The sequence below is a fragment of the Vicugna pacos genome, chromosome 4 (genome assembly GCF_048564905.1).
Source record: "Vicugna pacos chromosome 4, VicPac4, whole genome shotgun sequence".
Taxonomy (NCBI): domain Eukaryota; kingdom Metazoa; phylum Chordata; class Mammalia; order Artiodactyla; family Camelidae; genus Vicugna; species Vicugna pacos.
The window spans coordinates 31,286,465-31,310,077 of record NC_132990.1 but is presented as its reverse complement, the minus strand read 5'-3'; the positions used below and the strand labels follow the sequence as shown (position 1 = coordinate 31,310,077).

General features: G+C 39.9%; 1 protein-coding gene across 7 annotated transcripts in view; it reads right to left on the bottom strand.

Annotated features, from left to right (window-relative positions):
• GLDC (glycine decarboxylase) overlaps positions 1-23,613 on the bottom strand; it is a 116,788-nt gene that overhangs the window by 84,948 nt on the left and 8,227 nt on the right. For 5 of the 7 annotated variants that reach the window (XM_072959467.1, XM_072959466.1, XM_072959469.1 and 2 more), the window contains exon 1: positions 14,874-14,988. The exons of 1 other annotated variant lie outside the window; for it this stretch is intronic. The gene's annotated coding sequence lies outside the window, so the exon portion shown is untranslated. Of the gene's footprint in view, positions 1-14,873; positions 15,002-23,613 lie in introns of those variants that run through there. One more of the 7 variants, XM_015242580.3, reaches the window with a different exon arrangement.

Here is a 23,613-nt window from a genome sequence, read left to right as displayed (position 1 = left end):
AAACTAATGAACAAAAGTAAACAGCTATGTAATATTAATAACTAATAGCTCTATGATATTCTAACATATAATTCATTTGGCCATTTTCCTATCTATAGCTCCGCATCTCTCCCCCAAGTTCTTCAGCTCCAGCTACTCTGGACTTGCTGTCTCTCTCTGCCTGGAATATTCTTCCCCTGAGTTCATTCAGCTTAAATATCACATCATCAAAGAGACCTGTCCTTGCCATCTGATCTGAAATAGCACTAAAATAAATCATGCTATATCCTTCTCACTTTACTGTTCTTTATCACACTTACGTGTTTACCTGACACGATCTTGTATGTTTATTTTCCAGCTCTCTCCCTTACTATACTCTAAGTTCCAACAGGTCAGCAACAAATGCCTTTTCACTGTTGTATCCCCAGTGCTTAGAACGCTGCCTGGCTCCTAGTATGTGTTCAATATAATACATTAAATTGAATTGTATTATATTATATCATTCAATATAAATTCTGGCAATCAACTTTAGATTAATTTAGATAGAGAATCTAAAACAATCCATGTAACCTAATTTAAATAGAGAGGAAGTGATATTTAAGCTGGAATGTGAATATCAAATCAGATGACAAATAGAGGGAAAGGCATTTTCCAGGCAGAAAGAGCAACATGGGGAAAGGTCCAAAAAGAAGGAAGAACAAAATGAACATAAATAAATACAAAATAGAAATAGATTCATAGAAATAGTTGCCGGGGGGAGGGGGGTGGGAAGGGACAGACTAGGAGTATGAAATTTGTAGATACTGACAGGTATACATAGAATAGATAAACAAGATTATACTGTATAGCACAGGGGAATGTATACAAGATCTTGTGGTAGCTCACAGTGAAAAAGTATGCAACAATGAATATATATATATATGTTGATGTATAACTGAAAAATTGTGTCTATACTGGAAATTGACACAACATTGGAAACCGATTGTAACTCAATAAAATAAAATTGAAAAAAAAAGAGGGAAGAACAGCCATAAATAAGCAGCTAAAAGACTGATATGCCTGGAACATAGCTGGGGAGGTCGGGGGAAAGAGTAGGAAAAGTCACTTCAAATGGTACAGAACTGAGGGAGAGGTAATAGCTCGGAGGTAACAGCACATGCTTAGTATGCACAAGGTCGTGGGTTCAACCTCCAGTACCTCCACTTAAAAAATAATAATAATAAACTGCTACAGAACCTTAAAAGTTGATTTATGAGCAAATGATTTATTCAAGTTCCTTGGTTTATAGAAGTTACTGAGGTCACAGAATTGACTGTTGGATAATTTGTTTCAGTAGAAACAGTCATTAAACTAGAATTTCAAGTCTTGTAAATAGAAAAGATCCTTTAATTACTGCAGTAAATACCTAAAGTTCCTACCTTAACCACTCTCCCTGCTTCTGGTAAGAACACAATAGATTCTTTGGGAAAGCACTTCTCCCACGTTATCAGGCCATATGTTTGGATGGGCTGATTCTACTCCAGGTCACAGATATGGGTATGGGAGACAAGTCTTGTGCAAAAAAGTGGTAAATCCCCTCAGCCACATTCATTGATTTCCATTATCATGTTAGCTTATCAAGCTAAGCCAAAGTGAGTCAGCCCAGGGCTCTGAGAGTTGGGGTTGCACATCAGATAGGATTAGATTCAACATATACAACAACCTCACCAGAAGTGGCTTAATCGCACAGAAATGGAGAAAGAAAAAGAAATATCCAGGTCTAATGACATCATCTGAGAACCTGGACCCAGCCATACCTGAAAGCAAGATCCTCTTAAACCATGAGCCAAAAACCTCTCTCTCTCTCACTCACTAAAAATATTTCTTACCAAGAATCTCATGTATTTTATGACTCTCTAGTATCTTTCAAAATAAATTACATGGTAATGCTTAGACTTGAAGGGTATATATTAACAGGAATTCAGTACTTACATTTGGGAGATAATATAGCTTAGTAGTAAAATACATAAGCTTCGGAGTCTTGTTGCCCTAATTAAAATCCTGCCTCCGCTGCTCACTAGCTTGGTGACCTCGGTGAATTTAAACTCCAGACTCTTCAACTATAAAGCAGAGATGAAAACAGTACCGGCTCATACAGTTACTGTGAGAATTAAATGAGATATTGCAGGTAGAGTAGTTGATGAAACAGATTTCTATAATATGAGTGATATATTCTAAGAAATGCCTAAGCAATTTTATTTGGCAGTACTTTGTGTGACTGGGCTAGAGGGAAAAGGGTGGGGAGGAAAGAGAAATTTGTCTCTTTTGGGCACTTCTGTGACTACAGCCACTTTGTGACTGGGAAAAGGAAATCCTGAAAGATGTATAATCCTCACAAAAATGGGAGAGACAGGAACAGGAGCCCAGTCATGGTCACCTGGTAGATCAATCTGAGAGTATCCATGTAGAAACGGAAAAGGAGTCCATTGCTTGGGCTTGAAGGGTTTAGAGAGAGGCATCTGGGGAAATGCCTGGAAATGTTTCTTTCCCTCCTCTCCACCAAAACCCCTGTGGCTAAATCCCAGCTCTGCCACTTACTAAAAGTGTATGTTGTAGCAGATCTTAACCTTACTTCACCTCTATCCCTCATTAGTAAAATACAGTCATTGTGAGTTGTGAGTAAATGAAATGTTCATGTCCCTTCCCTTCCTCTTCTTGTACTCTCATGGTGTTAATCTTCACAAACCTAAATATTAATTTATTTACTTGCATTACAGTATCCTAACTTTGGTAAATCAATATGACGCAAAAGGAACAAGACTCTTTGGTCATTTACTGAATAAAATGCAATGCCTCCCCAAAATCCTACAAGATCTAGATCGGGGCAGGCCACTTACGCCCAGGCCTAAGCACCACTCTTAGAGAACTGAACCATCAGAACAACCCAGCACTGGGGCACCCTGTCATGCAGGTTTCCATAAGAAGATATTTACACACCTTTGAAAACTCAACTGGTTCTACCCTCTCAAAGGAAAATTAGAAGACCACCACCAACAAACATTGCTTAAAAGTACCAGTGCAGCACCCTTTCAACATTAAATAAATGTTGAAAAAATATCAAAAGGAACTCCAAATTATTAGCCTAAGTGGGGTACCACCACGTCTCAGGCAGGCCCTGCCACCAAAGTTTGTAATTGTTCCTGAGAACCAAGGCTGAGCCAAAAGGTACAGGGTGGCTGGTCCCAGCTAACGTGAGTAGCAGCCCAAAAGTTTTAGTTCAGTCAGGACCTTCCTTTCAGCATCGAGGGGCATTTTGCAAACAGTCTCTTGGTGATAGGAAATGATCTGGGAAGCTGGAGAACAATGAGTCTTCACAATGATTCAAGGTGAGGGCTACAGACAGTGGTCTCAATAGTGAGAACAAAAAGAAAGCAATCACGGCAGTGATTTTTCGGGATGAGGTGCTGAATCCTTCTTTCTCATTATTACACAAGCCAGAACATTATTTGGGAACCTTATTTTTAATAATTAAAAAATAGATGTATGACAATGAACTTTATGTTTATATCAAGTAACTAACTTTATTCATATTTATTTTATGTCTGCCTTCGTAATAATGGAAATGTTTCTATGACATGCTTTTCCTACGTTACTATGAACTTCTTTTCTTTTCTCTTGGGTCTGATGTGAGGCCAGTCCATTTCACAGTCAATACCCCAAGCAAAAGATGGGAAAGCAGCAACAAAGACGGTGGAGCATTCTTGGTTCTCATCAGTTTGTGACTCATGGTGCCATTGCTACATCATCCCCATCCCTCCTCTTCCTGGGAAGAACAAGGAGGACAGGATGTTTCTGCTAGTGGGGCTCTTTTTTTTAAATTGAGATGAAGTTCACAGAACATAAAATTAACTATTTTAAAGTGAACAATTCAGTGGCATTTAGTACACTCACAATGTATACAAACCACACCAGCATCTAGTTTCAAAACATTTTCATCATTCCAAAATTTCTCCTTCCCACCTCCCGCCAGACCATGGTAACCACCAACCTGCTTTCTGTGCCTGTGGGACTCTGCTTGATCACTTTCTCCCTACGAATCCGTGGAGATGTGCAGGTGGTGAGGTCATCTCTCTGGCCTTACAGAGAGACCGGGATATAAAACACCCTGAGAACATGGTTGAAGGATAGAACTCCCTGGGGGAAATTATTCTGTTCCTTTAATAAGAAAATATAGGTCAAACAACCTAAGTATCCATCAACAAATGAATGAATAAAGAAAATGTGGTGTATATATACAACAAAATATTATTCAGTCATAAAAAAAGAAGGAAATCCTGCCATTTGCAGCAACATGGATAGACCTTGAGGGCATTATGGTAAGTGAAATAAGTCAAACAGAGAAAGACAAATACTGTATGATCTCACTAATATGAGGAATCTTAAAAAACCTGGACTCACAGATACAGAGAAAATATTGGTGGTTGCCAGAGGTGGCAGTGGGGGAGGTGGGCAAAATAGGTGAAGGTGGTCAAAAGATACAAACTTCCAGTTATAAAATAAATAAGTCTTGGGGGATATAATGTACAGCATGGCAACAACAGTTAACAATACTATATTGCATATTTGAAAATTGCTAAGCACAACATTGTAAAATGATTATAAATCAATAAAAAATGTTAAAAAAAAGAAAATTGCTAAGAAAGTAGATCTTAAAAATTATCATCATAAAAAACAAAATTTGTAATTATATGGGTGATGGAAGTTAATATACACATATATCATATCATTATGTTGTACACCTAAAACTAATACAATGTTATATGTCAATTATTTCTCAATTTAAAAAAATGAAATATAGGAATTGGAATAAGAAATTGAGTCATATATATAAAGCCTCACCTAACAGATGAATCAGCAGACTTCCTCTTGAACCTCATTGGTTCATGGCCCAGGCTGATGGCCACTCCTGCGTGCTAGGAAGGCTCTGCTTTTCTAGCCTCTGTGTTTGTAGATAAGCAGAGGAGTAGGGATTTGGGGCACCCTTACAGTCAGAATGAGAAGTACATATAGTTATATTTAAATGCTAATAATCCAATCATTTAAAAAGAAGACATTGACCCAGTAATAAATTGAATATATATAATTAAGCTTAACATTAGTGTAGGGGAATCATGGTGGGAAAATGTACTCCTGAAAATGCAGTAAAGCATTTTTTAAAACAAAAATAATACTTGATATTAGTAAGATATAAGGAAGACACTTACTATGTATAGGTAAGGGACAAGAGAAACAATGAAAGGTCACTTCCAAATTTTGACTCTAGAAAACGGGTGGATATTGTCAGACATAGTGGAAACAGGGCTGTCCAGGAGGAAAGTGAGTTCAGGGTGTCGGATGTTGACTTTGCCTCCAAAAAAGGTGAGTTTGATAAGGAGAGGATACTCAAGAAAAGGACACAGCAGGTCAGTGATAATGTAGGGTCAGAGGTCAGGTCCAGGGATCTGGGCCTGAGAACAGCCTACTTGTCCAAGTAAGCTCTCTGGGAAGGGTTTTGACCAAACTGATCAGAACAAACCTTGAGGGTCACCCATATTTGAGGAGAGAGCAAAGCCTCTGAATCAAGAAAGAAAAAGTCTTGAGAAAAAGGGAGGAGACATAGGTTGCCCTAGAGTCCTGGAGACCGGGGAGGAGAAAATGTCAGGCATGGTGGGGAGGGGGCACTGTGCCTAGGTGCCCCAGAGAGGTCAAGGAAAAGGGACACAGGAAAAGTTTCACTGGAGTTTGCACTGAGGAGACCTCTGTGACCTCTGAGAGAGCAGTTGCCCTAGGTCTAGAGCCTGTCTGTGCAGGGCTGAAGTTGAGAGTCATGTGGGAAGGGATGCAATGAGTCCAATCATTTGCTTGAAATGTCTGGTGATAAAAGAAGGGAGGAAAATCCCATGGTGGCTTGAGGGAACAGTGACAGAGAAAGTTTTAAAAGTAGGCAGACCCTGACCCTTGTGGCATTGGATGACACATTCACATGGGTTTTCCTGGCAAGTGTTGGCCACAGTGGTGTAATCCAGCACTCTCTGATCAGAGTTTTACACCAATGGGTATCACAGAGTCAATTCCAAAGTTCACTCCGTGCCCAGCTTGTGAAAAGAGCAAATAAACAATGAGTGGGTTTTTTCCCCCCACCTCAAATTTAATTATCTCTACCAAAATGACCTCTAGAGTAGCACATAGACCTTCCTCTACTCATTTTGGAAAGGAAGGGCAATGGATATAGAGACACTGTATCAGAAGATGAACAGCTCATCCCTATGTCTGGAGAAGTTAAAACCATACAAATAGTCCTAAAAAAAAAAAAAAAAGAAAAAGAAAAAGAAAAAAAAGAAAGAAAAGTAGAGTGGAGATGAAAACCCGTGATGTTGACAGGCTGAGACTGGCTGCTGGTGGTGGTGGTGCTCCCCGAGGAGGGATATGGAGAGATGGGAAGAGTCACGTGGTCAGTTCACAGTTCAGGGGGTGGCATAAGAACAGGAGTGGGGATCCTTCAAGAGATTGGAATCTGGGAGGTTCAGCTGTTTAGCAACAGACACTGGGGGGTGGGGAGAGATCTTTCACCAGCAGCAGCCAGAGCCTGACCTCAAGCAACTTTTTTTTTCCCCAAAGGTTATTAGTAGGCACAAGTTCTACCAAGCAGTAACTCCAAAGAAAGGTACAGTCAACTGAATCTGAGGATAAACTCCAAAACCTTAAGAAATCAGTGAGGCCCTAGAGACATTAGGGTAATAGAAAATCCACTTGGAACTTCATTTTGGTGGCATGGTCATTGAATGATACAGAGTGCCTGTTACTAAAAAATAGTCAAAACCTCAGTTATCGGAACCAGGCAATAAGGTCCAGGTGGATCACTACCCACCCCCACCCCAGGCTAAGCAGGGAAACTAAAATCCTAAATACTTTCCCAGTTTAGTGGATTAATTAGTTTGGAGTCTGGGGTAGGTCAAGGCCTGCAGCAGGGAATGAAGTGAGAGGGATTTGGGGCCAGAACTGGGTCAAACATTGCCAAAGCTCTGTGATCAGCTCAGCCTTTGGCATCGACTCCTAGAGTGTTTTCCAATACCATCAAGCAATTCTGATTCTCAGGGGACACCAACTGGCTGTCCTACAATGTAACTCAATTCTGACACTAACTACCTGAAGATAGTGTCAGATCCCACAGGTTAAGAGCTTAGTAGCACAAGACTGCCCCCCAATTCAGATGCCAACTGCAAGGTCACGTTGTCACCTGTGCTTCTGACTGACCAGCTATAAATTGAAGGTTCCCATGACTTCCTCTTCGGGTTCAATTAATTTGCTAGAGTGGCTCACAGAACTCAAGAGAAATACTTACATATATCAGTCTATTATAAAGGGTACTATAAAAGATACAGATGAACACCCAGATAAAAAAGTGCATAGGGCAAGGTCCAGAAGGGTCTGGAGCACAGGAGCCTCTGTCTCTGTGGAAGTGGGGTGCACCATCCTCCTTGCACATGAATGCATTCACCAACCCATTAAACCTTGTCTTTCAAGAACTTTTGTAGAGCTTAATCAGCAGCCTCCCTCTGCTTTCCCTTCTTGGAGGTCAGTGGGCGGGAATGAAGGTTCCAGCCCTCTAATCACTTGGTTTTTCTGTGACTAGCCCCATCCTGAGGCTATCTAGGGGTTCCACCCTCAGTCAGCATCAACTCTGGTATGAATAACTTTAAAAAGACAGTCCTCATTGTAGAATTACTATAACTCAAAAGAAAAGTTAAAAAAAAGAAATGAATGGACAAATAAGAAAAAGAAAGACAGTCATATATAAAATAGATAAACAACTATATTCTATACCTTGTAATGGCCTATAATGAAAAAGAATAGGAAAGGGAATATATATATGTATAACTGAATCACTATGCTGTATACCAGAAATGATCACAACATTGTAAATCGGCTATACTTCAATTTAAAAAACAAAAAACAAAAAACAAAAAACAAAACAGTCCATCACTCTGGAACTTCCAAGGGTTTCAGAAGCTTTGTGCCAGGAACTAAGGACAAAGACCAAATATACTTCTTACTTTACAGTTCCCCACAGGGAATCAGAGTGGGCCATGCCACTGTGGTATTCTGTTTCCTCAACATCTGGTTGGGAATCCTTGGACATCCCTCGTCTCTGACCCTGTTCTTATCCCAGGGTTAGGATTCTCCTCCAGTTCTACGCAATGGGTCCAAGGGCAGATGGAGGGTTGGAGAACTGGGCCTGGCCTGGGTTCTCTCCCTCTCAGCTCTGAGGAGCAATAAAGAGGTCCTAAAAGGAACTAACTCAGTCTCCAAAGGTCATTCCCCCAAGGTCTTCCCTCCACAGACACATCATGAGTGTTAGCCTCTGACCTGAGGACTAGAATCACCAGAGCCTGCACACTACAGAGTTTATCTTCCCTTTTTAATTAACATTTCCACTTCAATATAGCCTGACTCCATTCGCTCCTCAGCAAGATCCTGCTCCTAAAGCATTTTCATTGCCAGTTCATGACTCTCTTATTCAAGGCATACAGTCTTCCTTTTAACCACCCACTCTCTATCTTCTCTGTGTTAAACCAACATGAAAGCAGACTGAGGGTCAAAGAAGCCCAAGTTCAGGAGGAGTTAGGCATCAGTCAAAGGCTGAAGACACTGCAGACACCATGTGCCTTTAGGGACTAAAGCAGCCTGAGGCTGGGCTCACATTTACTCATATAAAGAAGGAGAAAGCCCTCAGCACAGCGTTGCTGACAATGAGCAAATGCTTCTTCAGAATCTGGGCTCTCCAGCTGGGATTTTCACTTTTCTCTTACCCCATTTCATCAAAGGTGGGTCTGACTTTAAAGTCCATTCTTTAACCACTCTAAGTGCAAGAAAACATAAAGAGAGTGGCCAACATGTCCCCTACTGTCCTCTACAGCCTGCCAATTTAGCAAGGATTTGGAGTGGAGTAACTGAGGCAGGGACCCGATATCATTAGCATCTGCATACTCACCTTACAGGTCAGTACTTAGCATGTAGGTGGCTTCAGAGTCAGGAAGTACGCATTGAAGTGAAAAAGTCAGAACTATTCAGGTGTAGGGGACCAGAACTTGATATCCCTCACCAATCTGAGATTTGTGGATAAGACCAGAATGTGGAAGACAGCAGGCAAAACACAAACAAGGGACTGAACTAGAGCAGAGGTGCTGGGTCAAATGGAGGATTTGCCTAAATTATCTACTTCACTGGTATCTTCCATCTCCTGGCAGATTTTTTAAAAATTTTTAATTTTAGTGTAGTTGATTTACAGTATTAGTTTTGTGTATACAGCAAAGTGATTCAGTTATACATATACATACATATATATTTTTTCTTTTCCATTATATATTATTATAAAAAATTGAATATACTTCCCTGTGCTATACGTAGGTACTTGTTGCAGACAGATTTCTTTTTTTTTGGGGGGGGGAGTAATTATGTTTATTTACTTATTTACTTGGTGGAGATACTGGGGATTGAATTGAACCCAGGACCTCATGCTAAGCATGTATTCTACCACTGAGCTATACTCAACCACCTACAGGCAGGTTTTTAAACTCTATTCTTTTCTCTTTTAAAAAAGGCAAAAATCTGTTTACAGACAGAATAGCTACTATTCTCACCCCCAATCCTCTGGCTTCTGTGTCTTTATCTATTCTGTGCCTAGACCTTCTTCTACCTCCACTTGGACTGTCAAAACCCTACTATCCTGTAATGCACATCTATTACTTTATATCCTTAAGATATATTTGTATTCTCTCTTTAAATTGAAACAAAGAGTAGCAATTGTTATTCATCCAGGATGATTTATTTTACCCCTTCCTATCTGTGTGCCCTGGGGGCAGGTTACTTACAGTCTTTAAGACTCAGTCTTAAAGTCCCCACCCCAAAATGGGAATGTTAACAACCACTTACATAAATTAAAAATAAGCAAAAATAAATGTTCATAATTGAAATGTTCTACGTAAAATGCCTAGCAGGATCCTGGCATGTAGTGTGCTGTCAATAAATATTAATTCCCTTTCTCCCTCTCTGCTCATCCCAATATAAAATGGCCCATACCTCCTTTGCTGCATGGTCCACCTTGTTCTATAGTATGTGTGCTCCTTCCTCTTCAGTTTGTAGTGCCCTTAAGGGTTAGAGGCTTAATCTTATGTGAATTATTTTACCTTTTCATCTCTGTCCCCAAACTGACTTACTTATTAGCTTAAGTACAGTGCATACTTAAGAAATAGTTGTTTTGTTGAAAGCATGAAAGAAAGCGATAAAGGAGGAAGAGACTGAAGAAAAGCCTACCTGCTCATCCACTGTGATAAAGAGATCACTTCTTGTTTACTTTTTCTAAGAAGATTAATGAGGGGGAGGGGGTATGTGGACCAGAGTTTTGTTTGTTAACCTACTTACTCTTTGTTTTACCTAATGTACAAGTGCTTAGAACAGTGCTTGGCACATATAAATACTACAATAACCTTTCACTATTATTCCCCTCTCCTAAGTGTACTTCTTTTAGTTTAGCCACTGGCAAACCACATTTTCAAATACTGTCCCTAACTGAGGCAAGTTGGAAGACCACTGAGCTTGTTTTTTTTTGGGAGGGGGACAGCGCATAGAAGGAAGGACCCACATTTGGACTGATACATAAAATTCCACCCAAATGCTGCCACCTAGTGTTCACTTCACAAAGTTAGCTGTATCTAAGCAAATTAATCCTGTCCTCCCTCTTAGCAAAGATCATTATAATACTGTTTTGTTCCTGGATCCCAGGTTTTGGCAAATTTTGGTTAGCAAAAGTGCAACAGAGCTTTTGGCAATTACGAGGTGCTAACTGAGAAATTGGAAACTTTCCTAAAATTCTAACAGAAATGATCCCATTGTGAACAGATAAAATTACAATCAAAATCAAAGAAATGAGAGATGTGGGTTATCTTGTCAATACTCATTGCTGGTACCTGTGGTTTCTGTTATAGAGGGGAGTGAGGAGAACATTACTGTTTTTTTGAGCAGCTTTCATGCATCAGTCTCCTTTCACAGGCATAGTCTAATTAAGATCTCCCCATAACCCTCTGTGTTAATACTGCTATTCTCATTTTAAAGGTAAGAAAATAAGAGGCCTAAACCGTTTAACTTGTCATCTTTTTTGAAGTTAGTTGAGAAAATAATTAGGGTTTTTTATCCAAGTCTATCAATTTCAAACTCTATGCTTTTTCATTTGTACCCTTGTGACTGTTAAAACTTTTGGAAATCTCAGAAATAGGCCAAAAACTCTGGTTAATATTCTCACAGATTTCTACGGTGTCCTTGCTTGAGAACCATGGCACCAAAGAAACACAAAACCCTCTCCATATTAATGTCCTAGAGATAAATTGTACTGTTGAGACCTGAACCAAGATTTTAAAATATCTAAGTTAGAAACAGTAAGTACTAAGTACAAATCAACTTGCTTCATAGTAATTTAAAGGGAAAATGATCCATAAATAATAAAACATTAATCTTCCAAGAGGCACCCTGTATCTTTCAGGGAACTGAAACCAAGTAAGAGGACAGTAGAAATCTACACTGTAGAAATCATGGAAACCAGGAAGCAAAATTTTATCTAACCAAGGTAGAGGATTCACTACGTTTTGCCTCAGAGGCTGGAACTAGATAGAGCTCAATCCAAAGGGTGGAAAGTATCTGGATCACACAGGGGACACTGGTGAGAGCCAGAGCACAGGACACTAGATTCCAGAAACCAGGATGACACTTGTGGTCCGTGAGGGTGAAGGAAGGCATGTGGGAGTGCAGCCAGATACTAGGTCCAGAAAGTAGGTCCCCAGTGAGAACCTGTTTAACTTCTCTAATTTCCCCAAGAGACCCCAAAGTTGTACAGCTTTTACTTGACTCCTTTTACAGGGATTTCCTTCTTTCTCCCCCTCTGACTCTCTGTGTTTGCCTCTATTAACTTTCATGTTGACCTAACTCTCAATGTTTATCACTTTCTGAGTAGTAAAGCCTTATTCCAGAGGGAGAATATAAATCTCTGTTTTCCCGGGAGAAGTGAGGAGAATATAGATTCCTTCAGAAAACCCTGGGAGCTCTCCTGATCATCTTATAACATCTAATACATCCCTATACTCCAAGGATCCTTCCTTTGAAATATTTTGTGACTACACTTCCTTAGATTTTTACTATCACCACAATAGTTGAAAATGCATTCATCTTTTCTTGGACTTCTACAATCATCTCCTAACTGGAGACTTCATTTCTACTTGTGTCCATGTCCATCCTCCTTTTGGAGCTAGAGTGATACTGTATTATAAAAACAAAAATATGATCAAATCCTTCTCTAGCTTAGAAAACTTCTAATAATTCTCTCTACTACCAGGATGAAGTCACAATTCTTTAACATTGTCCACATAGCCTGTATGACCTGGGTTTATTTTTCCCTCCAGACTCATTTTGGGAACTTTCCTGTTTCTTCGTGATGCTGCCATAGCACTACCTTTTTTTCCATTTGCTAGAAGTCCTCAAGTTTTGTTCACCCTCAGGACCTTTGCACGTAATCCCCTCTAACCCACAAGATTCACTGCACAACTTTTCACCTAACAAATTCCTCCTTATCCTGCAGGTCTCTAATTAATTTGTGAGTTATTTGCTGATACTTACCCAAATCTACTAAACCGGTCTTTGTTTTATGCTTTCATAACACCCTGTATTTTGTCATGGCCGCACTTACCACAACTCTATATAACAGTTGTTTGGTTATTCTTGAATATCTAGCTCTTTGAGTTGAATGTGATAAAGGACTTTTATGTTCAAAGCTATAAAGCAAGCACATAGCCCAGCAAATAGCACATAGTAGGCACCCAATACAAATAATGAACATCCCTAATTATCCACATTTGTATCTTCAGTTATACACCTACGCATGTGAACACTAAAATATATAAACAAGAACAAAGGAAATTTAGCTGACTTTCTACATGCACTTTGGAAGTTGGAGATTATTCTTTGCCTACTTATCTTGCAGGAGGTGTACTCAATAGCTAAGAGACTCACTATGGTAAATTCTCTCCAAGTCTGACCCCTCAAAAAGTGGTTTATTCATACAAATAGAGCATGTCACTTATAAAGGACAGGGAAAATCAGACTGGCTTTAGCAATCTCCTTATCAAAATGTAATACTAGAAGAAAATGGAGCAACGCCTACAAAGCACACAGGTAAGAAAAAAAGTATGATGCAAGAATGTCACATTTAGCAAAGTGTCTTAAGATGTAGAAGCAAGAGACTGAAGAAAATGAATGAAATCTCAAATTTCCGTTTCCAGTTATGATGGGCTAGGTTATTGAGACTAATATGCCCACTGATAATGACTAAAGATATTTTATAAGCTGTAAAAAATATATTCCCCCAAAGCATCAAATTGTTGACAAGAAAGTAAGGAACTATTGGGCAAAAAGCTAAGAAAAGGTGGAAACCCAAAGAAGCAAATGGGGCACAGGAGCACAAAAGCCACTCTTGCCCTCAGGACATTTTCCAGTCAGGGAACATCTAGCTTTGTTTTTTTGTTTGTTTGTTTGTTTTGTTTTTGCTGCTGCTGCTGCTGTTGTTTTAGTATCTTCACTGGGTATGGAATGAGCAGCCAAGATTCAGGGCTACCCAGGGTGAAAATGGTGGTGGTGACTTTTCCCTTACTAAGCTAAGACTCCATCAGTTATACCCTAAGGGAGGTAGGAACCAATACCCTAGAACTTCAGGAAAGGTTGCTTTTACATTGACTATAATAGAAGGAAAAAAGCAAAGCAAAAAAAAAAAAAAAGTCCCATTTTTGAGTAGATGTGGCCACTCGGCAGCTCTTGCTCAGATTTGTAGCCTGGGTTAGCAAGAACTCAAAGAACCTCCACCGGAGAAAACTGCTCTCAGATTAAGAAAGTCTCAAGGCACTTAGCAGGAACAAACAAAAATCCTCTTTGGAAGAAGCCACAAATACTTTTCCCACAAATAGTTTTTCAAGGTTAAAATGCAAAGACACAAAGGAACTAGACACTATGGACTATACACAACAGAAATATCAGGCAACAGAATGGAATCTAAAAATATTTCAGGCATTATAATGATCATGATACAGATTACAAAACAATTATGACCACGTTTCAAGAAATAAAACAATCAGCTACCAATTAGCAGGACACAGAAAGGACACAGAAGCATGCTGAAATGCTCCATGGAATCAGTAATATCCAGGCCGTGGGGAAACACTGTAGAGTCAAAGGCCTCAGGTTAAGGAAGAGAAAGCTTTAAATGTTTTGCGGTTAAATAGGATGCTTGGTGTATAATTTGTTTCAGATACCCTTTATCAAACTAATTTCCCTTCTACCGCTGGTTTTCCATGAGCATTTATCATAAGTGTTTGATTTAATCATTTATCCTACAATTATTTAATTATACTTTCCTCATTTATCAATTAGTATCTTGAATTTTGATGTCAAAATAACCTAACTTGCTCATAACGTGTTATTCTTATATAATACTAAATTTGGCTAATATTTTGCTCACATCTTTGGATCTACATTCATGAACAAAACTGGCATACTCTTTTCCTTCAATTTGCTGTCCCTGTGAGGTTTTTCTATCAGGGTTATATGAAGCCTCATAAAGAATTGAAGTGTTCCCTATTTTTTGCCCTCCCTTCCCCACTTTTTCTGGAAGGATTTGACTAAGATGGGAATTATGTTTTTCTCACAATGTTTGGTTTAACTTGCCAAGGAAGCCAGGGTGGCCTGGAGTCTTCTTTGTGGGAAGACTTGGGACTACTCTTTCAATTTGTGTTTTAAACTAGTTTGGCTTTCTATTTCCCCAAACGTGGACAAAGTAGTACCTCCCCAGGACGTCACCATTCCAAGGAGCTGACCGCATAAGCCACGGGCCACAGAACTGAGGAAAACTCGCACAAGATGCCGTCACTGAGGGACACGGAAGAAACGGCGTAACCACGCGGGGCGCCGCCGGCCCCGCCGCCCCTTCCCCCGGAAGCCGTGTTGTGACGTCACCACGCGACAGCGTCCCCGAGGACCTCAACGGCGCCTACTGCATTGTGGGACACGGGGATACCCTCAGGGGTTAGAGCGTCCATGCGGGCTTCTGCACGGTGCTCAATGCACCTGTTCTTCCTGCCTGCTCAGACACCTTTGCCCTTTACGAAGAGGGCATTCCCATCTCCCGGGAGCGAGAAGATGTGAGAGGATGGAGCTAGTTTATTTGCCGCTAAGGGTGAAAGAACCTGACCCGGGGCCTGAAACCAGTCAGAGGCTCACGTGACCGTCTCTCACGGAAGGCTAGTACTGCCTCCTATGGTCCCCTGCCACCGAGGGATCACGTGATCGACGGCTGACTCAGCTGCCACGTGACCGCTGCGTCGCGCGCGACTTTGCGCTGGAGCGTACTAGGTCTGGGGTCCGTGTTCCTTTGCCAGCACGGACTTTGGGCCCCTTCCCTTGGTGCTTGCGAAGCACACGATTGCCCCCTGCATTGTCACCCAAATCCCACTTCCACCATTTCTTCCTCTGGGTCCAGAGATGCGCGCCCAGCTGCCTGCCCTTCCTGGGCTCTGCGGGAGAGGGTGGTCCGGGAACTGGCGGTCAAGGGAGTCAGAACACAAGCTTTTCGCCCGCTGACACGCTGGTGATCGCCATCCCGAGGGTGGGAGGAAGGATGTCTCAGGCGGGCGGCGCTTCTGGGGATGCGATCTTGTGTTCGATGCTCTCGAGAGCGCCGGAGCTGGAATGGGGATCGTGCGTCCTAGTGATACGTGATGTGGCCCTATCACTGTCATCTTCCCTCTCCCTTGGGACTTCCCGGGAGTGAGCCAGCGTCTCAGACGCCCTAGGGATTCCAGGAGCTTATTCTCATCCTCAGGAGAACCACCTCCTTCCTCTCTGTTAAGAGGTTTCGGGACCTTACACCACTTTCTGGATTTCTGACCATTAGCCTCTGCATTCCCCCAGGCTTAACTCTAAGCTAATCTTCCACCAGTACTGGACCTGCCCCGTGGTCTTTATGAATATATAAAGAGAAACTGACCTCGATCTTTTAGAGTTTTGGCTCCCGAGTTCAAAAAATACCTTCCTTCTTGTCCCAGAAGGGGACTCCATTGGACTCGTCAACCACTACATACTCTAGACGTTTACTACTGGACCTGGCATCTCCCATCCGCACCTCTCATGATATTTGACATATCTCTAGCTACTATATTGAAACACATGCTTCCAGAGTCTCAAAATATTTTCTTCTGGTTATTAGGCTTGCTGTTTTATTAGAGCGTACTTTTCTTTTACTACCTTGGCATTCCTAACCAAATAATGCAAACCTGGTCCTTACAAGAACATTTATTAGTAGTAAGAAGATGGTTTTAAAGATAAATTGTCTCTGCTCCATACATGTGTCTTCCCTAAAGAAACATATTTGCTCTTCCCTTAGAAGCCGGTTCTCACCAGTACTTTTTCCCTACTAAGTCAGGTATATAAGCCTCTAACTTTAACCTTGTGGTGAGCTAGTACTTCCTTAGTTAGCTCTATATACATATGAATAAACCTTTTACTCTTGGTAATGGTCTTTTGTCAGTTTAGTTCTCACATTCCCTTTCTGAATTTAAGAGGGTGAAGGAAACGTTTTTTCCTCCCCAGCAGTGGTCAAAGGGACAGCAGTTTTTCCAATGAGAAAAAAACAAAATGGGTGGTAGTGGGGATGTCAAATATTCTCCCAAAAGAAGAAATCCAAATGGATTTCTTTGGAAAAATAAATATAAAAAGCTTTTCAATCTCATAAGTATACAGAAAAATGCAAATTTAAATCACCCTTTTTATTGACAAATAGTAAGAATCTGACAATAACCAACACTGGCATGAGTAATGAGCAATAAGAACACTCAGACACTGCTGGAGAAAGTGTAAATAGATGTGACAACTTTCCAGTTTCACATTGTCTGGAAAATTGAAGATCCAGATACCGTATGACCCAGCACTTTCACTCCTAGCTATACATTGAGCCTTGTTTCTCATCTGTGGCCTATAGACCAGAAACAACAGCATCTCCCAGCAGTTTGTTACAAATATAAATTTATGGCCCCCACTGCAGACCTTATGAATCAGACTCTGAATCTTAACAGGATCTCTAAATGATTCATAAGCACCTGTACCTCAGGATATATGGACAGAGAATGTTGCTTATGGCTCCAAACAGAAACAATCCCACTGTCTGTGAACATGAGAAGAGAAAATGGGCTATATTCACAGAATAGAAACTGTATGCCAATGAATAGGAACAAATTACAGGTAAGTTCAACATGGATAAATATCACAATGTTGAGGGAAAGAATCAAGACACAAATAAAATACATAGAGTATAAATCCATATACGTAACCCTCAATAACAGTCAAAACCAAAGTGCACTGTTAGGCATGCACATTAAGGTAATGATACCAAAAAGAGGCAGGGAAAGTAAAGCAAGAAAGTGATTCCTAAGAAAATCAGGGTGGAATTTATCTCCAGAGGAGAGAGGGTTGTGATCCTGGAGGGAGGGAGGGGGCAGTTGTGGGGTGTTTACAAAACTGGTATAGTTGTGAGTAGTGTTTAAAGGATTTTGTTTTATAATTATTTAAATGTTATAAAATGTCCTATGTAATTTTCTGTATGTGTGTTATATTTCACATTAGATAAACAAATGCTATAGACATTTCCAATTAGGAAGAAATCAGCTATTTTTACACACAAAAAACTACAGATTGAACTTCTTCCAACCAACATCCATGGATGGATGAGAAAAGCAAGAAGCAGGAAATACCAGCAAAGTAAATTGGCTCTGGGTAGATGAGGAGAAAAACCAAGGTCTCCCAGTTTCTATATTACTAAAAATAATGTCTTTTCTTTTTCTTCCCCTGGTAAAACGATCTCTATCTCTCTTGCCCATCAGGGGAATTTAGGCACAATGACCCAAGGAGTGGGTGTGCTCCAGGGAAAGAGGTGGAAGGATGCAGGGAAGTTGCAGGAACTTGCAAGGAGGCTGCAGGCCATGCCCAGAGGGGAGGGAGAGGTAGGGACAAAGGGGGCAAGGCTTGGGACTCAGACATCAAAGAAATGGCCGCTACTCCACTGAGCACAGCCTGCCTCTCTTCCTGCTTGTCTCTTCGACTTTGACCCTGAACCCTCACAGGAGTAGCAGTCCCAGAGCTCTTCTCTGGGTCAAACACTGCATAGAGTTTGGAAGCATTCTAAATGACAACAAAACAAAACAAAACAAAACAACCCCCCCAAAAAAAACCACAACACTGCATAGAGGGAAAGGGCGCCCCATGTTGGAACTGGTTGTCAAAGGAACACCCCCCTAATTGAGGATTTGGCCACTAGCGCACCTTCACAGGAAATCAGGTCAGGTGATGAGTCCCCAAGAAGAAAACAGTCACGTCATGTTGTGCTTCCTGTAGCACTTCACAGCTGGGTCTGACAGTGCAGTGGCCTTGACATTTCATTATTATGGCTTTGTTGGGGGTTGGTACACACATTGTTTTAGCCTAGAGAAGGTTCCTTTCTATAAAAAGTAGAATATACAAGATAACTAAGCTTCAAATTGTTGAAAATAAAACTCAAAAGAAAAACCCAGAAATTCCTAAGGATATGTCCAAACATTAACAGAAGATAATAGGAGCTGAGAAATCTTTTGATTCAAGGTTACTTCAGAATACAACTCACCATTAAGAAGGCTGGGCTTAAAATTACAATCAGGGCTCTTAAGAAAGTAGGCAAAAGGCAAATGATAATCAATTTAAGATGGACTTTAAGAAAGAAGTAGTGAAGAAATTGAAAAATATTACAACTTTTTAAGGAGATAAAACTTAAGAAATCAGTACAACTTACAGAAATAAAAAGGGTCATTAACTGCCTTACTTCATTCAGGCTGCCATGACAAAATACCACAGACTGGCTAGCTTATGGACAACAGAATTTTATTTTGCATAGTTCTGGAGGTTGGGAAGTTCAAGATCAAGGCTCCAGCATGGCTACCTGGTTCATAGCTATGCCTTCTTGCTGTGTCCTCACATATTTGAAGCAGCAGGCAAGCCCTCTGGGGTCTCTTTTATAAGAGCATTAATCCTCCACCCTCCATGTGGGCTCAACCCTTATGACCTAAGTACCTCCCAAAGGCTCTCCGTCCAAATACTATCACATCTGGCATTAGGATTTCAACATATAAGTTTTTGGGGAGACATAGACTTTCAGACCGTAGCATTAATGAAGCAAAACTCATTAAAGTGACCATCAGTGTGAACTCTGTCAAGTGCTGGGGAAAAAAATTTTAGGCTTTAGAAAGTAAAGCAATTGCTATAGAAGGTAGAGAACTAGGATGAGCTAGCCACATTGAGCTGAGTAAAACTTCTGAATGTACCTAAGAGGTCTCCCAAAGAGGACAGATCTGTTGATTACAAAGAGAATGCCACTTTTTTTTTTTATTTTTAGAGGAGGTACTGGGGATTGAACCCAGAACCTTGTGCTTGCTAAACACGCACTCTACCCCTGAGCTATATATACCCTCCCATGAGAATGCCACTTGATATGACTTCATTTGTGCTGTGGTACCCAAAATGTGCCTGCCAGAAATTGTACATTATCTGATATGTACGTCTCTGTCTTATTTTCCATGAGACTGCAGTGGTCTGAAGGGTAGAGGGTTGACCTAATCCAAATATATTTTCTAATCTCCCACCCTCAGCGACAGACTGATGCAAATACCACATTTATCAAGTAAATGCTTGATAAATACTGGAAGGCATGAATAAAAGAAAAATGGGAAGAGGGTAGAGAGATTTTTAAAAAGAACAACAAACTGAAAAAACTTACAAAGAACAACATAATGAGGTCTTTAGAATTGATTCAGGAAGATTCCCTACTCCACCCCCAGTTCCACCCTTTCTATCACCATAGAGTTGAAATCATTTTGTGTTTATCGTTTTAAAAGGAAAGCAAAATATAATGGGGCGGGGAGGGGTGGTATGCATTTTATTTTCTTGTTGTGGTTTCTGTTTTTTATTTAATCTCTCTCCAGAAACCTCTACATATGCTTTCTTTTCTAGTTTAGTATCTGATGTCCTGACAGAGGCAAGTGGGAGGGTCCCTGGGAAAGTGGGATCTACTACCTCAGACATTCAGAAAAGGCTTGGCTTGAGTTTTGTCAGGAGGGGGAAAAAATGGGTTATTGACCCAGACAATCTTGTCTAAAAGCTGCCACCTAGTGTTTATTTCTGAGAATATGTCCTGTCATACTAATCCTATGGTTCTTTATCTCAAGGACAATTTTTATTGATGTTTTATTGCTAGGGACCAGATAATAAGACAGTTTGGTTACCAAAAGAAACACAATTTTAGGAAAGAATTATGTTTTTAATTTGTTTTAATCAGAGACATTTAATACTGCCCAAACAAGACTTTGGATCAGTGGATAAGTATTTCTAAAAGAAATGATTCCATACTGAGCTGATGTAACAGCAGTTAAAAAATAATAATACTCAGGTATCTTCTCCATTCTATTGTTAGTAAATACCAGTAGTTTTTACTGTAGAGAGGGCAGGGAGAGAAGAACCATTTATTGTGTATCACCAATGTGTCCAACTCTGTGAACATTATCTCAGGTAAGTCTTACAACAGTCCTTTAGGTATTTCTTTTCTTTTCCCCTCACTTTTAACAAGGTATAATTGACAATTAAAATGAGCTAAGTTTTCCTACCACTATTTTACAGGTGAGAAACTGAGGTGAAGTAACTGGCCTTTTCATCAAAGAGTAAGTTGCACAGAGAACCCACATCTGTCATGCTCACGGTCTGCACACTTTAATCCAAACCATAGTGCCTAGTGAACTTGTTGAAATTCAGGGAAAGATTTTCAAACTCCCCTTTACTGTGTTCATAAACTGTAAGAAGGCCTAAACAACTTCAATCGGAAACTGCTGCATTAAAAACCCAAACCCTCACATTGGTCATCAGGACCCTTCCGTAAAACAAATTGTACTCTCTTGGACCTGCACCAAACTATTCAAAATTCTATAGTTAAAAACATTAGGGTGGTTTTATTCTTGAGTTTTACTAGAGCAAATTCTTAAAATATATGAGATATTTTAGTTAACTTTAATTGTATTACATTTCAACTGAAACCTCGTGTTTTACATTACATTTACTTACACCTTTATTTCCATATTACATCAGGAATCCAAAGTCTTGCATGGAATCAATCAAATACGCTATGCCTCCAAAACCCAATTTTGTGTATTCATATTCTATATTCATCACAATAGAGAAACACACACACAATTAGTTATTTTTAAATTAAAGCAAAATATTACATGTCCTCAGTTCATTATATAAAGTATTTAATCACCTTTTGAAATTTGACAAGTATTTAAAACAAAATTCCCTAGTTTGGAATAAATATTTTAGAGAAACAGTATGTTCATTAATGAATCATTTATCTAAGAAAAGAGGACTCATTGATTTGACACCCATCTTCCCAGATCTTGAGCTTTTGTTCTTAGGTAAGATTATTTTTCTTTACTCCTGACAACAATTCTATAAGGTTTGTAATAACTGTGTGATATTTAGGCAAACTAGTCTTGCAAATAACTCTAACTTTAGAGGGATCAACACAATAAAGTTTTATTTATTGTTCATATCATAGTCTAACATGGATTGATGGGGTCTCTGCTCCATGCATTTACCCAAGGAATCTGACTTCTACCTAGTGCTCTCCTGCCTTCAAGGCAGGTAGGATCTTTAAAACTCAACTTTTTCCCCCTTTAGGACTGTGGCTTCAGGGGCAAGCTTCTTATCTATTCCTTGTCTGTGGCTTGTTCTTATCGGCCTAGACTTAGATTTCTCTTTTTGATTCTAAGATGTGCTTTTATAAAGCTGACTTTAAAAATGATTTAATTCATAGAACATTCAGCAACAGACAAAGTCATTCATACCATCAAGTTATCTTTCTGGCTAATACTCCACAAATGCATTCAGACAAAATATTCAGGAACAAAATCTTCACATTTCATACATTTTTATGAAATGAAGCTTCATGAGGTCACTTTTGAGAATGTAGATAGATAGACAGATGTAGATATAGATACAGATGTATCTGTAAATATGTATTTTAATTGGTTGGCAAATGAGGAGTTGTTCTTGAGACCTTAAACACACACACATTTATTTTTAGTTCAACAATCTATAATACATTTGTAGCATTCTAAGCTATTTTTTTAGAGGGAGAATTATATAATCTGTAAAACAAGAGACTACATGTTAAACAGAGGTGCTTTCAGCTACACATATTTAAATTTTAGTATTTACTCAGTACTTCAAATGAGACTAAGACTTTGTTTCAAATTCTGTACTCCCCGGTCGTTAATTTAGGCTTCCTTTGAATAGCGCAAAATTACCCTATATATATTTCCAATTACTGAAAAGTTAGAAAGGAGTTAAATTCATTAAAACACATCTGGGAAGCAGTCTTGGGTCCGCTTAACATGAAGATAAGGCTTCCTCTGGAGTACAGATCTTTTGGTGAGTAGTGGGGTACTCTAAATGCATCCTTTTTGTGGTGTGCCATCCTGAGGGCTTTTGGTGATAATGCATTAAGTAATTAGTGATATATGTAGGCAATTTAGTAGAAGATTCCTGCCATCAAATAATTTCTGGCATACCCAAAGGAAACGTGAAGGCTTGTGAGTCAGTACAGGGTGGTTTTAAATTAATAGCAATATAAGGGAGATGGTGAGGTTAATTTGGGTATTCATTTTTTCCAGTGGCCATGTTCTTACCACCGTTACATTTGTACTACATTAGAAGGATGTGGCCTGCTTGGAGCCGATCACAGGTACCCAGCAAGGCAATATTTACCCTTTGACCTGGGCAAGAGGGCCCTGCACTGTAGTGGCCACCACATATCACAAACATGCTAAACTGCTAAGGCCTGTAGGGGAGGGAAAAAATTTATTTTCCTTCTACTCATCTTAAGTTCTTCTGGCTGAGACCCTGTAAATTGGACTGACAAAAGACAAACTAAGAGGAAAACAAAGAGTTTATTAACGTGCATCATGCATACACATGGGAGTACTCAGAGATGAGTAACTCAAAGGGGTGGTCAGAACATGGCCTATATAGCATCTTAACAAAAGAACACATTTTTAGATAAATGGTAAGGCAAAGGAAAGGATTTTGAGTTTCTAGGGCAGCAAATTATGGGAAGGTAAACATATAGGGGAACTAGTGGAAGATATGGAAGGAGATTCCTCTGGGCTGAAAAGAATTTAGAGTTGTCTCCAATAAATTAACTTCTGTCCTTCCTGGTAGGGAGAAGAGGAAGAACATGTTTATGAATTTACATCCTGCTTTTAGACAAATAGGAGGAGGACAGAGCTGTCCTTATATCTGCTTCCTCTCAATTGTTTTTTTCACAGAAAGAAATCCTAATGCCAAAGTAGCATATTTTGTGGTGGTATATCCCAGGAGATAAACACCTCAGCATATCTCCAGCTCTGTGTCCTCAAAAGAAAAGGCAACAGTGTCCAAATGCTATGCAGGCCCCTC